The sequence below is a fragment of the Schistocerca serialis genome, chromosome 9 (genome assembly GCF_023864345.2).
Source record: "Schistocerca serialis cubense isolate TAMUIC-IGC-003099 chromosome 9, iqSchSeri2.2, whole genome shotgun sequence".
NCBI lineage: Eukaryota > Metazoa > Arthropoda > Insecta > Orthoptera > Acrididae > Schistocerca > Schistocerca serialis.
Genome location: NC_064646.1, coordinates 148,153,781 through 148,167,749, shown reverse-complemented (window position 1 = coordinate 148,167,749; position 13,969 = coordinate 148,153,781). Strand labels below are relative to the sequence as shown.

The window sequence follows — 13,969 nt, the reverse complement described above, 5'->3', positions numbered from 1 at the left end:
TGTTTTCATTCTCAGAACAACCGGCAGTTCTCAGGAGCAACTAGTAACAATCGGTTTCTGAGCTGTGCAGTAAAGGTTTTCTTCTGAAAGAATTCTAAAATGTTAACTGTTCCTTGAACCAAATTCCACCACAGTAAATCAAGTGAATTTTTATATTACTCCCTCAGAACTCCGTATTACTGGTTGTATAATGGAGAATGAGATTTTCACTCTGGTAGAGCACTTGCCCGCGAAAGGCAAAGGTCCCGAGTTCGAGTCTCGGTCCGTCACACAGTTTTATCTGCCAGGAAGTTTCATGTATGCATAATGTTTGACGCATTGGATCTCAGCTACCACATTTCACAGACCTACAGGGCGACAATTATTGAACTATATGAAATAAAACCATCGTAACAACTGAACGTTCAAACTGAACTGTTGGTGGAGGGGCGTGATGGGAATTAGTATACGCATACATGGTCTGGTTTAGCGACGAAGCCTACTTTCATTTGGATGGGTTCGTCAATAAGCAAAACTGGCGAATTTGGGGGACTGAGAATCCGCATTTCGCGATCAAGAAATCTCTTCACCCTCTACGGGTGACTGTGTGGTGTGCAGTGTACAGCCACCGAATAAAATGTAAATGTCGTGTGACTAGGGCCTCCCGTCGGGTAGACCGTTCGCTGGGTGCAAGTCTTTCGATTTGACGCCACGTTGGCGACTTGCGCGTCAATGGGGATGAAATGATGATGATTAGGACAACACAACACCCAGTCCCTGAGCGGAGAATACCTCCGACCCAGCCGGAAATCGAACCCGAGTCCTTAGGATTGGCATTTTGTCGCGCTGACCACTCAGCTACCGGGGGCGGACAGTCACGGAATAATCGATGCGATTTTCCTTGATGGCACGGTGACTACCGAACGGTACGTGAAGGTTTTGGAAGATAACTTCATCTCCATTATCCAAAGTGACCCTCATTTCGACAAGATGTGGCTCATGCAAGACGGAGCTCGACCCCTTCGAAGCAGGAAAGTGTTAGATGCCCTGGAGGAGAACTTTGGGGACCGCATTCAGACTCTTGGGTACCCAGAGGCCACTGGCATAGGCCTGGATTGGCCGCCGTATTCTCCGGCTCTGAACACGTGCGACCCCTTTTTTGTGGGGCTATACTAAAGACAACGTGTACAACAGTAAACTCAAAACCATTGCTGAGCTGAAAACAGCCATTCAGAAGGTCATCGACAACATCGATATCCCGACACTTCGGTGAGTCATGCAGAATTTCGCTATTCGTCTGCGCGCCACATCGTCGCCAATGATAGCAGGCATATCGAACATGTCATAACCTAAATCCGAATATCTGAAGTAACATTTACATGTTGAATGCACGCCGTAGTTTGTAACTAATTTACGTTTTTTTTCATATAGTTCAACAATTGTAACCGTGTATAAACAACTGACAGCCAGTTTAGGCCAAACCTATATTTCCAATAATATTTTGTTTCATTCTGGAAAAAGAATCACCGTCACAGTAAATTCGGAAAGTGAAGTAGAGGAATAGGATGAAAGAAAAGAACAACAGAAAAGCAAAACTAAATCAACTAAAACCCCACTGGTCAAAATATATAACTGAGTTTTGTAGCCTTAGACTGTTTAAATTCTGAACTCACAGACAGCATCCTAACACTCGAAAGGCGACAATAATGATTCCTCTATCGAAACTTGGCAAGAATCATACAAGTCAAAATAGTTGCTGAGTGTCGTCTATGTCAACCGCAAGGGAAAATCTAGCGGAATATAAACTGCCGCCTCGTGTACACGCTTCCCAAGTGCCAGAAACGGCTTGTGCTAAAATAAGATCAGGTCGAGGTGCAGAGGACTGGCTTGCTGGAGCCTTACATTTGCGTTCCCAACGTAAGGCGTGTTCTGTTTGCGTTACTTCGGATAAACATTCTTTCAAGAAGTTTCGCACTGAATCAAATATTACTGTTTCCTACTTTTTTAATTCGGTAACCGGTAATGTGCTTTTCTGTAATTTACTATATTGTTGACAGGTTGCAGTCAACATTCTTGGGCACTTCACTATATGAAACGAAGTTTGTATTACATTAGTAAACTAAAATAAAGTAACATTTATTTTTACTCGCGTGTCACGTTGTCTCTTTAGCAACCTTACGTGGCAAACAACGAGACAATTAGCTAACAGAAGATGCCACGAGCTTGTGAATTCGATCCTTCCATCGGGGCACATGCGAGTGGAATGCAAGGAAAGCAAATAACGCTGTAGCAGTCATCCTCCGACAACAGCTTGTAGCGTATTAGTATACATTTAGTCGTCTAAATACCATAAATGTTCACTATTTTGATACTGAATAGTGCAGTGAATGACACGCGTACACAGTCATTTCTCACCAGGATAAGGATAATTACATGTGTCCTGCAATACGGTCTTTCAATACTGACGTCGACGTATACGTATCGAAGTTGATACACAGCTGAAGGCGGGGGAAGTGAGTTCAAATCCGAGACCAGCCCTCAACGTGTTCTGTTATTTGTCCCCACCTCTGTGACTGAATGGTACGGTAATTCCCTTTGTAAGGCAATGGCGAAATTTTTTGTCTAGAACACGAGTTAATAAAACAGAATATCAGAAGCCAACTGCGCTCCAGTTATGTATGGCGTGAAACACGGGCATCAGCATACCTTACCAATAATACATTCACAGCATTGACAACGCACAGCACTTTTTCAGCTCTTGACTATCACTTTTTCAGCTCCGACTATGTCTGAGCTCGGTGTTTACTGCGAATTTTGTGAAGCACCACCCAAACATTAATCTAAGTTTCTGTGCAAGTCTGCATTGCTCTAACAGCAACATTGCCGCACGCAGTTAACTACAGAAACAGGCTCCTTCCCGCAGCTACGTTACTTACCTCAGGACAGACAACTGCAAGGAGCCAATAAAAAATTGGAGCTTTCAGAGCCCAGTGTTTGTTTGTTCCTAATCACATATAGCAGACGTCGGTCGGTAAATGAAACTTCACGACACTACTTTTGTATGTTAAAAACAGCTCCTCATATCTCTGCCCACCTCGTACGATCGAATACTTCAAAAGACCGTTACCTTCGTCACGACAGACGCGCTAGCGCCCTACTCACGTGTATTACGGAATCAAGCGTTATTTCGATCAGGTTGTCAGTCGTGTGTTTACCGCCGCCTCCCCGCGGACGCTGAAAACCGGAGACTGCGGCTCGCCTGCTTTTGTCGGCCGTCACATGGCCAGCTGCGGGCTGTATCGATCACCGCAGACGAAGCAGTGACTGCCGCATCTCTATGACCGTAGTTCGCTGAATGCCCAGCAGGCGGCAGCGCCAGTGAGCCCTCTGCGATTCACCGCCGCCTCTACAGCGAGACTTATTTTCAGACAAAAGATAAGCGCCCACTATTAGCAATCAAAAGCTTTTTAGCATCCATAGACCACAGCGACGTTTGTTCTGATTCTTTTTATTGGTGTCCAGTGTCGCACTATATAGCCAGTATTTTGTTGTGCAACTGTTTTGTAAGGTACAAATAGCGATACTGGCTATCGGCTTTGACCAGTGACAGAAATGTATCAGAGGACGTAAACTACATAGCGACTATATAGGCCGTTGTACACGAACAAGCAATTTGGCAAACTTTACAATGTTTGTCAAATCTTAAACCACGTATGGCGCTGTTTGACTCATTGTTAAATCAAATTTAGAGCATTTTTGAGAGAAATTTGGCAAACTGATGCACATTGTTTGCGTTTGTTTTTCTCTGCACATTATTTAGCAAAAAAAAAGAGTTTCATTACAATTTATCTCATTGTACCGTGAGTTTGCACAACTACGCAACTACGATCAAGGATTAAAACAAAATAGCACTGAAAACGGTAGAGGTATGCCACAATTCCCAGCTGTATATTACCAATAGGAAGGAAGAGGTCAAGAAGAAAATCGGTGTTCTGCGCACAATGTACAAGCAGGAGTGCAATAAAATTAAAAAACACGAAGCTCTCCGGCTCTTCCTTAGACCACGAATGTATTCCCACGTTCTGAAATTTTATTTAACTGCTATTATGGGACCAAGCAGAAGAGAATAAATTTTCCTGTACTAATATCTTCTTTTTCAATGTGAGTGCGAAGAACTGCTATTAAAAGTCTGACTGTGCATTCTGAGAAAGTTGATATAATCATCAGGTTCTGGGTTTTATATTTCCTTTAGCAGATTTTCTTGGCTAAGGGCGTGCTGAAAAGTATTTTTTTTCTGAAAATTCTTAAAACTTTTTAAGTGGGGTAGGACGTCAAACGAGCTGACTTGGAGCACGAGAGGCACCACAGGACATTTTAGTTACAACTGTCTATACCTTAACAAATAAATTCATAAAACTTTCTCAGCATGACCAGGAAGGCCTCAGGATTCACACTCATTGCAGTGGAAGTTCGAAAACATAACAAAATTAATTTTTTTTACACGTGAAATTTCATCATTTTTTCACTTACTATTGGCTGCATTTGTTAGCTGTAGGTACACTTTTCTTCATAAGTAAGAGAGATTCTTCGATGAATTTTGCACATCACACAAACCACACTTATGGGTGTATGAAACTGTAGAATTTATTTAATTTATGAAACAATGGATGAGCTGTTACATTTTAAACTTCATGTTTAGAAAAAACTCAAATTTTATAGTTAATTATCTCAATTATTACCACAGTTTTTAATAGATACGGAAAATACTAAAGTTCATACACCTGTAAGTACGGTTCGCATGCTGTGCAAAATTCATCAAAGAATCTCTCTTACTTATGAAGAAAAGTGTATCTATAGCAACAAATGCAGACAATAGTACGCGTAAAAATGATGAAATTACAAATGCAAAAAAATTATTTTGTTATGTTTTTGAACTTCCACTGTTGTGAGTGTGAATCCTGAATCCTTCCTGGCCATGCTGACGACGTTTATGAATTTATTTGTAAAAGTATAGACAGTGAAACTTAAATGGCCTGTGGTGGCTCTCCTGCTCCAAGTCGGCCCGGTTGCCGTCCTAACCCCCTTCAGTAAAACAATCCTCGTTAAGATTCAACAACTTTATTCTTCGTGTCTAACTTTTATTACTGAACACAGTCACCTTGGAGATGAACACATTGCTCCCAATTAGAGGACAGATTCTTGATACCATCACTGTAGAATGTTTGACGTCTTGACGGAGCCACAACCTCACATTTGCTTGCACCGTGTCATCTCTATCAAAGTTAAGTGCTCGAAAGTGTTCTTTAAGTTTTGGGAACAGATGAAAATCGAATGGGGTCAAGTCGGGACTGTATGGAGGATTATTGATGACAGCGAACCAAAGACGTTGGATTGTCGCACATATCGCTGGGCTCGTGAGCGTGCTCTGGCATTGACAAGTTGAAGAAGAGATTCCACATTGCGTGGCCGAACTTTTCGAAATCAGAATTCGACTACAGCACTGTTTCTCACGCGCCGACATAGTTACGTTACACACTGCCATGTTACACGCTTCGGAGCTCTTTAGCGGCAGAAGGCTGTAAACTGGCCATTAAAATTGCTACACCACGAAGACAACGCGCTACAGACGCGAAATTGAACCGACAGGAAGAAGATGTTGTCATATGCAAACGATTAGCTTTTCAGATCATTCACACAAGGTTGGCGCCGGTGGCGACACTTACAACGTACTGACGTGACGAAAGTCTCCAACCGAATTCTCATACACAAACAGCAGTTGACCGGCGTTGCCTGGTGAAACGTTGTTGTGATGCCTCGTGTTAGGAGGAGAAATGCGTACCATCACGTTTCCGACTTTGATATAGGTCAGATTGCAGCCTATCGCGATTGCGGTGTATCGTATCGCGACATTGCTGCTCGCGTTCTTCGAGATCCAATGACTGTTAGCAGAATATGGAATCGGTGGGTTCAGGAGGGTAATGCGGAACGCCGTGCTGGATCCCAACGGCCTGGTATCACTAGCAGTCCAGATGACAGGCATCTTATCTTCATGGCTGTAACGGATCGTGCAGCCACGTCTCGATCCCTGAGTCAACAGATGGGGACGTTTGCAAGACAACAACCATCTGCACGAACAGTTCGACGACGTTTGCAGCAGCATGGACTATCAGCTCGGAGACCATGGCTACGGTTACCCTTAACGCTGCATCACAGACAGGAGCGCCTGCGATGGTGTACTCGACGACGAACCTGGCGCACGAATGGCAAAACGTCATTTTTTCGGATGAATCCAGGTTCTGTTTACAGCATCATGATGGTCGCATCCGTGTTTGGCGACATCGCGGTGAACGCACATTGGAAGCGTGTATTCGTCATCGCCATACTGGCGTATCATCTGGCGTGATGGTATGGGGTGACACTGGTTACACGTCTCGGCCACCTCTTGTTCGCATTGACGTTACGTTTCAGATGTGTTACGACCCGTGAAACCCTACATTTCAGCAGGATAATGCACGAATGCATGTTGCAGGTCCTGTACGTGCCTTTCTGGATACAGAAAATGTTCGACTGCTTCCCTGGCCAGCACATTCTCCAGATCTCTCCCCAATTGAAAACGTCTGGTCAATGGTGGCCGAGCAACTGGCTCGTCACAATACGCCAGTCACTACTCTTGATGAATTGTGGTATCGTGTTGAAGCTGCATGGGCAGCTGTACCTGTACACGCCGTCCAAGCTCTCTTTGACTCAATGCCCAGGCGTATCCAGGCCGTTATTACGGCCAGAGGTGGTTGTTCTGGATACTGATTTCTCAGGATCTATGCACCCAAATTGCGTGAAAATGTAATCACATGTGAGTTCTAGTATAATATATTTATCCAATGAATACCCGTTTATCATCTGCATTTCTTCTTAGTGTAGCAATTTTAATGGCCAGTAGTGTATATTGACATGAAGAATAAAATGTAGAATGCTAATAAGGTTTGTTTTATTTAAAAATCATGAAGAGTTTACACATAAACAATTCGGAAGAGTTACTTTTCAGAATTCCCTCGTATTTCTTTCTCGATTACAACCATTCCCTGGACCAGTGTCCTGTTTTCCATATTTCTTCATACACAGTCCTGAATGCATGAATGCATGAAATGCTTTGTCTGCATTGGTAGACATTCCCAATTGTGTCAGAATACCTCTTGATGCAGTGTCTTCTACAAAATTTGTGGTTAAATTGACAAACATTTCTCGTACGCGTAAGGGTTTTTTTGCGAAACCCGCGCACAGGAAAGAGCGAATATGACAAACAAGTTTGTTCGTATTCGGTGGCCTCAGTGCCATATCTTTGGACATTTTTCGAACGTAAATAAAAACCAGTTTGGTCAGAAGTATTTGCTGCAGCGAGGAATGAAATATTTCGAGTGACAACTAAAATGTTCAGCCATAGATTAATAAAGAAAGCTTTTATTGAAAAAAAAAAAACAAATCGACAATCATTAAAGCCAGGCAGTTGTAATAGATATCACGACACACCGTAGAAAAATAAAAAACACATTTATTGTCATGAATTCGAAGCTAGTATCGCAAAAAAGTTAAAGCTCAACTGGAAACAGGAATACGCAGTTATGAATTATGTATGTATAAGGAGTACATCGATTTGGTTATCAGAAGAGGTGTACGTTGGGTACTTATTTATCTAAAATAAAAGGGATCAAGTATCATTAACAAAAGCTCTCCAGCTGTAGACCAAATATACAGCACGAATGAAAGAATATAATTATCGTAAAGAAAAAAAGACTGATTAGTTGATGAATATTGAAATTCGTGACCATTTTTTTTTTCTTTCTTACACTGTAGAGAGTACAAAATAACTTTCCTTGAAACCAAAGAAGAATTAACATTTTCTCTCATACACAGTCGAGAGTAAAAAAAAAATTCCCAATAAATGGCGACTGATAACGCTGTACATAAAATAAACTCAAAATATGCACCAAGAAGTTACATCATAACAACCATCATCATTACATCACTGCCCTAAGCTGAGAGCTAGTATCGAAAATTCTTCTTGACCAAAAATAATTGTATAACGACTGACAGATGACATTTATTCTAGTTGATAACAATCATATCAGATCGTGATAACTGGCAAGAAATATCTACAATTCTTTTAGATTACATGGTGGGAAAAAGGTAGAGAACAAAACAAAAGCACTAATTTGTTCCAAAGTAATACCACACCCTAACACATGTATCACCGTATCACCTCTCTCTCTCTCTCTCTCTCTCTCTCTCTCTCTCTCTCTCTCTCTCTCTCTCTCTTTTTCCTCATGTAAGTCATACACTGAGACAGCAACGCTGTGAGCGGACAGAAAGGTACACTTGTGAATACAAAACCGGATAACTGCGATTAGAATCGTTTACGTTGGTTTGTAACACAGTTTTTACAATAGGGACCGTACGTATCGCCACAAACATTTTCACTAACCAAAAAATGACACCATGTTTGTCTGTCGTTAATTTCCGAAGGATGCTGGGGGGGATATTGTGGAGAGATGGCTTGGCCACAGCCTGGGGGATGTTTCCAGAACGAGATTTGCACTCTGCAGTGGAGTGAGCGCTGATATGAAACTTTCTGACAGATTAAAACTGTGTGCTGGACCGAGACTCGAACTCGGGACCTTTGCCTTTCGCGGGCAAGTTCAGAACTCAGCTCCATTGTATAACGCTAAACTTGGTTCCTCCGAAGCAGGTTCATGCTTGTCATCAAGGCTAAAAACGGCTATCGACACGATTATTGCGCTTTCCACCACAGATATTTATCGTAGATCTTAGATACGCGGTATTTACTATCGAACCATGGGAGCAAGTAAGCAGGAAAAGGAAGGATCGCCAAACTTTTTTCAATACGAGAAAGGTTTGGTGGTTGAAACTGTGTAGGACTAATATAAATATATAATTGGGTGAAAAAAAAGCCGGCCGTTGTGACCGAGCGGTTCTAGGCGCTTCAGTCTGGAACCGCGCAACCGCTATGGTCCTAGGTTCGAATCATGCCTCGGGCATGGATGTGTGTGGTGTCCTTAGAGAGGCATGAAACCGTGCATTATAGGACGGCTTATCTACGGTTTTCTTGTAATTTATCGTTATTTACTGAAGAAAGTTGTTTTCTGTTCAGACAAAAATTTGTAGTAAACAGCAGAAGACCTGACCTTTTGCAGAAAGGTGTAGTCTACCTACTCAACAAAGTGAAGTTTCCTTCAGCACACTTCCAGTCAAATCTGTAAATCTGAAACCTAGAAAACTTGTGTGGAATGCAATATCTACATTATGTAATGTATCAAACAATCCACCACAACTATAGCCGAAAGGAAAACCACACAGACGTAACAATAAAACGTTAAAAGGAAAATGCTACATCAGGCCCACCAACTGCAAGAATCTTCCAGTACATTCGCTTCTGATGCAAATGTAAGTACATTATAAAGTTGAGTGAAGTGTTAGTGTGTGCAAATCATTAGACTTCACAGAAAATTGTTACTTATCAAGGGAAGTGGTTATCATAATAAGAACAGACAATAGTAGTATATGATACCTTGATAAAATTTGTGTTTATATACTCTTGCTTTCAGCGGGTTAAATTGCAGTTATTCACATATTCTGATGTATTACTTCATGAGTATGTCATAATTTACGTCACTGAATCACTGAGGTACAGCTTGTTTTTTTTCATTTATTTCACGATCATTCACGTCTCATGATAATTTACTAATGCTTGGAACCAAAAATGTAATAACTATTTCATTGATTAACAAGAAAAGTAATTGAAAACCAACATTAATCTTGTAGCCGGCTTTCTCGTCACTAGGGGCGCTAGCATCGTTCCCACTGTCAGAAGGTAGCAATTTTCACAGCAGCTAGTGTGTATGTTGTAATACTGAAATCCAGGTAATATGATGACTTCCGTAAGGTAAAGATCATGCAGTACGTAGACACAGCAATACCGCCTGGCAGTACTAGGACTGATACAGATGCTATCCGAAGAAATACACTCAGTTACTTGAGCAATTTTAAATCTTAGGGGCGATTGTATAAACATCGCTGACTGGAGTTCAAATTTGACATTAGATCAGAAACGTGAACTATGAAACTTCCTGACATTAAAACTGTGTGACGGACCGAGACTCGAACTCGGGACCTTTGCCTTTCGCGAGCAAGTGCTCACCCAACTGAGCTACCCAAGCACGACTCACGACCCGTCCCCACAGTTTCAATTCTGACAGTATCTCGTCTCCTACCTTTCAAACGTCAAAGAAGTCTTCTGCGAAACTTGCAGAACTAACTGAGCACTATGGGACTCAACTTCTGAGGTCATTAGTCGCAGAACTAACTCTCCTGGAAGAAAGGATATTATGGAGACATGGCTTAGCCACAGCCTGGGGTATGTTTCCAGAATGAGGTTTTCACTCTGCAGCGGAGTGTGCGCTGATATGAAACTTCCTGACACATTAAAACTGTGTGCCGGACCGACACTCGAACTCGGGACCTTTTCCTTTTGCGGGCAAGTGCTCTACCAACTGATCTACCCACGCACGACTCACGACCCGTCCCCACAGCTTCAATTCTGCCAGTACCTCGTCTCCTACCTCCCAAACTTCACAGAAGCTCTTCTGTGAAACTTACAGAACTAGCTCTCCTGGAAGAAAGGATATTGTGGAGAGATGGCTTGGCCACAGCCTGGGGGATGTTTCCAGAACGAGATCTGCACTCTGCAGTGGAGTGAGCGCTGATATGAAACTTTCTGACAGATTAAAACTGTGTGCTGGACCGAGACTCGAACTCGGGACCTTTGCCTTTCGCGGGCAAGTTCAGAACTCAGCTCCATTGTATAACTAAACTTGGATCCTCCGAAGCAGGTTCATGCTTGTCATCAAGGCTAAAAACGGCTATCGACACGATTATTGCGCTTTCCACCACAGATATTTATCGTACATAGTAGATACGCGGTATTTACTATCGAACCATGGGAGCAAGTAAGCAGGAAAAGGAAGTATCGCCAAACTTTTTTCAATACGAGAAAGGTTTGGTACTTTAAACTGTGTAGGACTAATATAAAGATATAATTGGGTGAAAAAAAAGCCGGCCGTTGTGACCGAGCGGTTCTAGGCGCTTCAGTCTGGAATCGTGCAACCGCTACGTCGCAGGTTCGAATCGTGCCTCGGGCATGGATGTGTGTGGTGTCCTTAGGTTAGTTAGGTTTAGGTAGTTCTAAGTTCTAGGGGACTGATGTTAAGTCCCATAGTGCTCAGAGCCATTTTGAAAAAAAAAAAGGAAACAGATAAAGTAACTGTGACCAACACGGTAAAGGCATGGAGAGAAGTTGCTGTTGACTTTAATTCTCTCGGAAGGCCAATACCTTATGGGCAGCTCTGCAAACTTGAGGAGGGGCAGGTTAAAAAAAATATCGTTCGTCGTACTGTTCAAAATAAACGTCCACCTACCTCAGTAGGGTTTTCTGCTCGACGTCCCTTCACTCTGCAAGCCTGGCTACTTACCAGGCTGCGAAAAACGCAGTGTTGAAGAACATGCCGCCCAATATCTGACCTGCAAAGTCCGCCTAAACTCTAGTAGTATTTCGCTTCCTGCAATCCGACATATCTCAAGATTTAGGGGAGTGATACGGTGCATTTTTTTCTCACAGTAAATGTTCAAAAAATTTGTAGATAAGACTTTTTATTGCTTCTAGCTCACATGAAAATGGGCTATCATGTCCGCATTTACCTAACTAATGTATCTGTAGTTCTCTGTTCACAGTTCATACAACCAATTTCAGCCAAGTCCGATCCGATTGATGACGCGATCTCACAGTCACAGATCCGCTACTATAAATGAGTTTCACATTCGGTCCTTTTCAGTGGGTTTCTTTAAAAGAAACTGCCCGCCAAATATTCCATAACTGAATACAGAATAAGCCACGTGGAATTTTCATAAAGGCCGAAAGTTCACAGGCGATCAACTTTCCAACAAAATCCTCCCTAAACTTCAAACTTTCATCAAACTGTTCGTAACTACATCAGAGTTAGTCACGACACGTATTAAACGCGAAGAACTCAATATTCCTTCATTTTAAACATAATGAGAATCATCACATTTAACATGTCCATACGCGTCCGAAGCTGGGGAGCGACTCTCCCGATACTGCCTCACTCACAGCATGTCTAACTAGCAGTGCAGGAACTACTTAATTCTTATTGACTGATCAGTCTGACGGACCAATCGCAATAATCCTTCGAGATCATTCTCGCGGCAAAATTCGCCTAAGCCAATCACTGTTCAGAAAGTAATTTACATCATCCCAAAATGCAAATTGCATTTTAAACTATTATTCTGGGTGCCTTTTTACAAGAGTAATCACCCCTAGACATACGTTATCAGCAATGTAGGTAAATTACATCTTTCCCACATTTCAATTACGTAATGTTGTACATAATACAATATTGAACTTTTTCGTGTGTCCCACACACACACACACACTCACTCATTCTCGTTTATTCACACAACAACATAATAAACAGATACTATTTTTTTCTGAATTTTTGTACTACAAAATGAAGAATAATTAAAGTTTTGAAAATAAAAATCCAAACTAATTGATTTGATATACTGAGACCTCTGTGAATGATTTCAAATGGTAACAAAAGACAAACTGTAATCGCTCCTAACTGAATTTTTCACCCGAGGTTGGTTTGGTGGGTTTTAGGTAATTTTCTGAATATGTACAGCTTTAAAATTTGGAGGAGATCTTCTTCTGAATAACAAAAAAAATAGTATACCAAGTTGGAAAATAATCGGTTAATATTTATTTTTTTATTTAGATTCATATGGGGTATGAATATATGGTCATTCTAACAGGGGAACCTCCCCATCGCACCCCCCTCAGATTTAGTTATAAGTTGGCACAGTGGATAGGCCTTGAAAAACTGAACACAGATCAATTGAGAAAACAGGAAGAAGTTGTGTAGGACTGTGAAAAAATAAACAAAATATACAAACTGAGTAGTTCAATGGAAGATAAGCAACAATAAAGACAATAGCAACGCATGAGCGCCGTGGGCTCGTCGTAACGTGAGCAGCTGCGGAACGAAAGGTCCTAGGTTCAAATTTTCCAACAAGTGTAAATTTTAATTTTTTATTTTCAGTTTATGTGACAAACTCTTATGTTTTCATCACTTTTTTGGGAGTGATTATCACATCCACAAGAAAACCTAAATCGGGCAAGGTAGAAGAATCTTTTTACCCATTCGCCAAGTGTACAGGTTAGGTGGGTCGACAACATATTCCTGTCATGTGACGCACATACCGTCACCAGTGTCGTATAGAATATATCAGATGTGTTTTCCTGTGGAGGAATCGGTTGACCTATGACCTTACGATCAAATGTTTTCTGTTCCCATTGGAGAGGCACGTCCTTTCGCCTACTAATCGTACGGTTTTGCAGTGCGGTCGCAAAACACAGACACTAAACTTATTACAGTGAACAGAGATGCCAATGAACGAACGGACAGATAATAACTATGCAAAAATAAAGAAAGTAAAATTTTCAGTCGAGAGAAGACTTGAACCAAGGATCTTTCGTTCAGCAGCTGCTCACGCTACCACGGGACCACGGGGCTTCTAAGCACACTTCGTCCATGATGTTGCCTATGTGGCCCATGGACTACTCAGTTTGTATATTTTGATTATTTTTTCACAGTTCCACACAACTTCTTCCTGTTTTCTCAATTGATCTGTGTTCAGTTTATCAAGGCCTATCTACTGTGCCAAGTTGTAATTAAATCTGAGGGGGGTGCGATGGGGAGGTTCCCTTGTAAGTGACACAGAAGCCCGTTCTCACGCTGGCTAGTAGCCACAGATATTCTATGAGTCATGGCTAAAACACAAGTTTGCAACCTCTTGTACGTTCACTGAGCTCCACGTATAGGTATCTTATTGCAATAAATGTTAT

General features: G+C 41.8%; 1 protein-coding gene across 1 annotated transcript in view; it reads right to left on the bottom strand.

Annotated features, from left to right (window-relative positions):
* Positions 1-3,266, bottom strand: part of LOC126419127 (solute carrier family 35 member G1) — a 611,097-nt gene extending 607,831 nt beyond the window's left edge. Inside the window, exon 1 of the mRNA XM_050086230.1 lies at positions 2,916-3,266. The gene's annotated coding sequence lies outside the window, so the exon portion shown is untranslated. The remainder of the gene's footprint in view (positions 1-2,915) is intronic.
* Between the last annotated feature and the right edge of the window lie 10,703 nt (positions 3,267-13,969).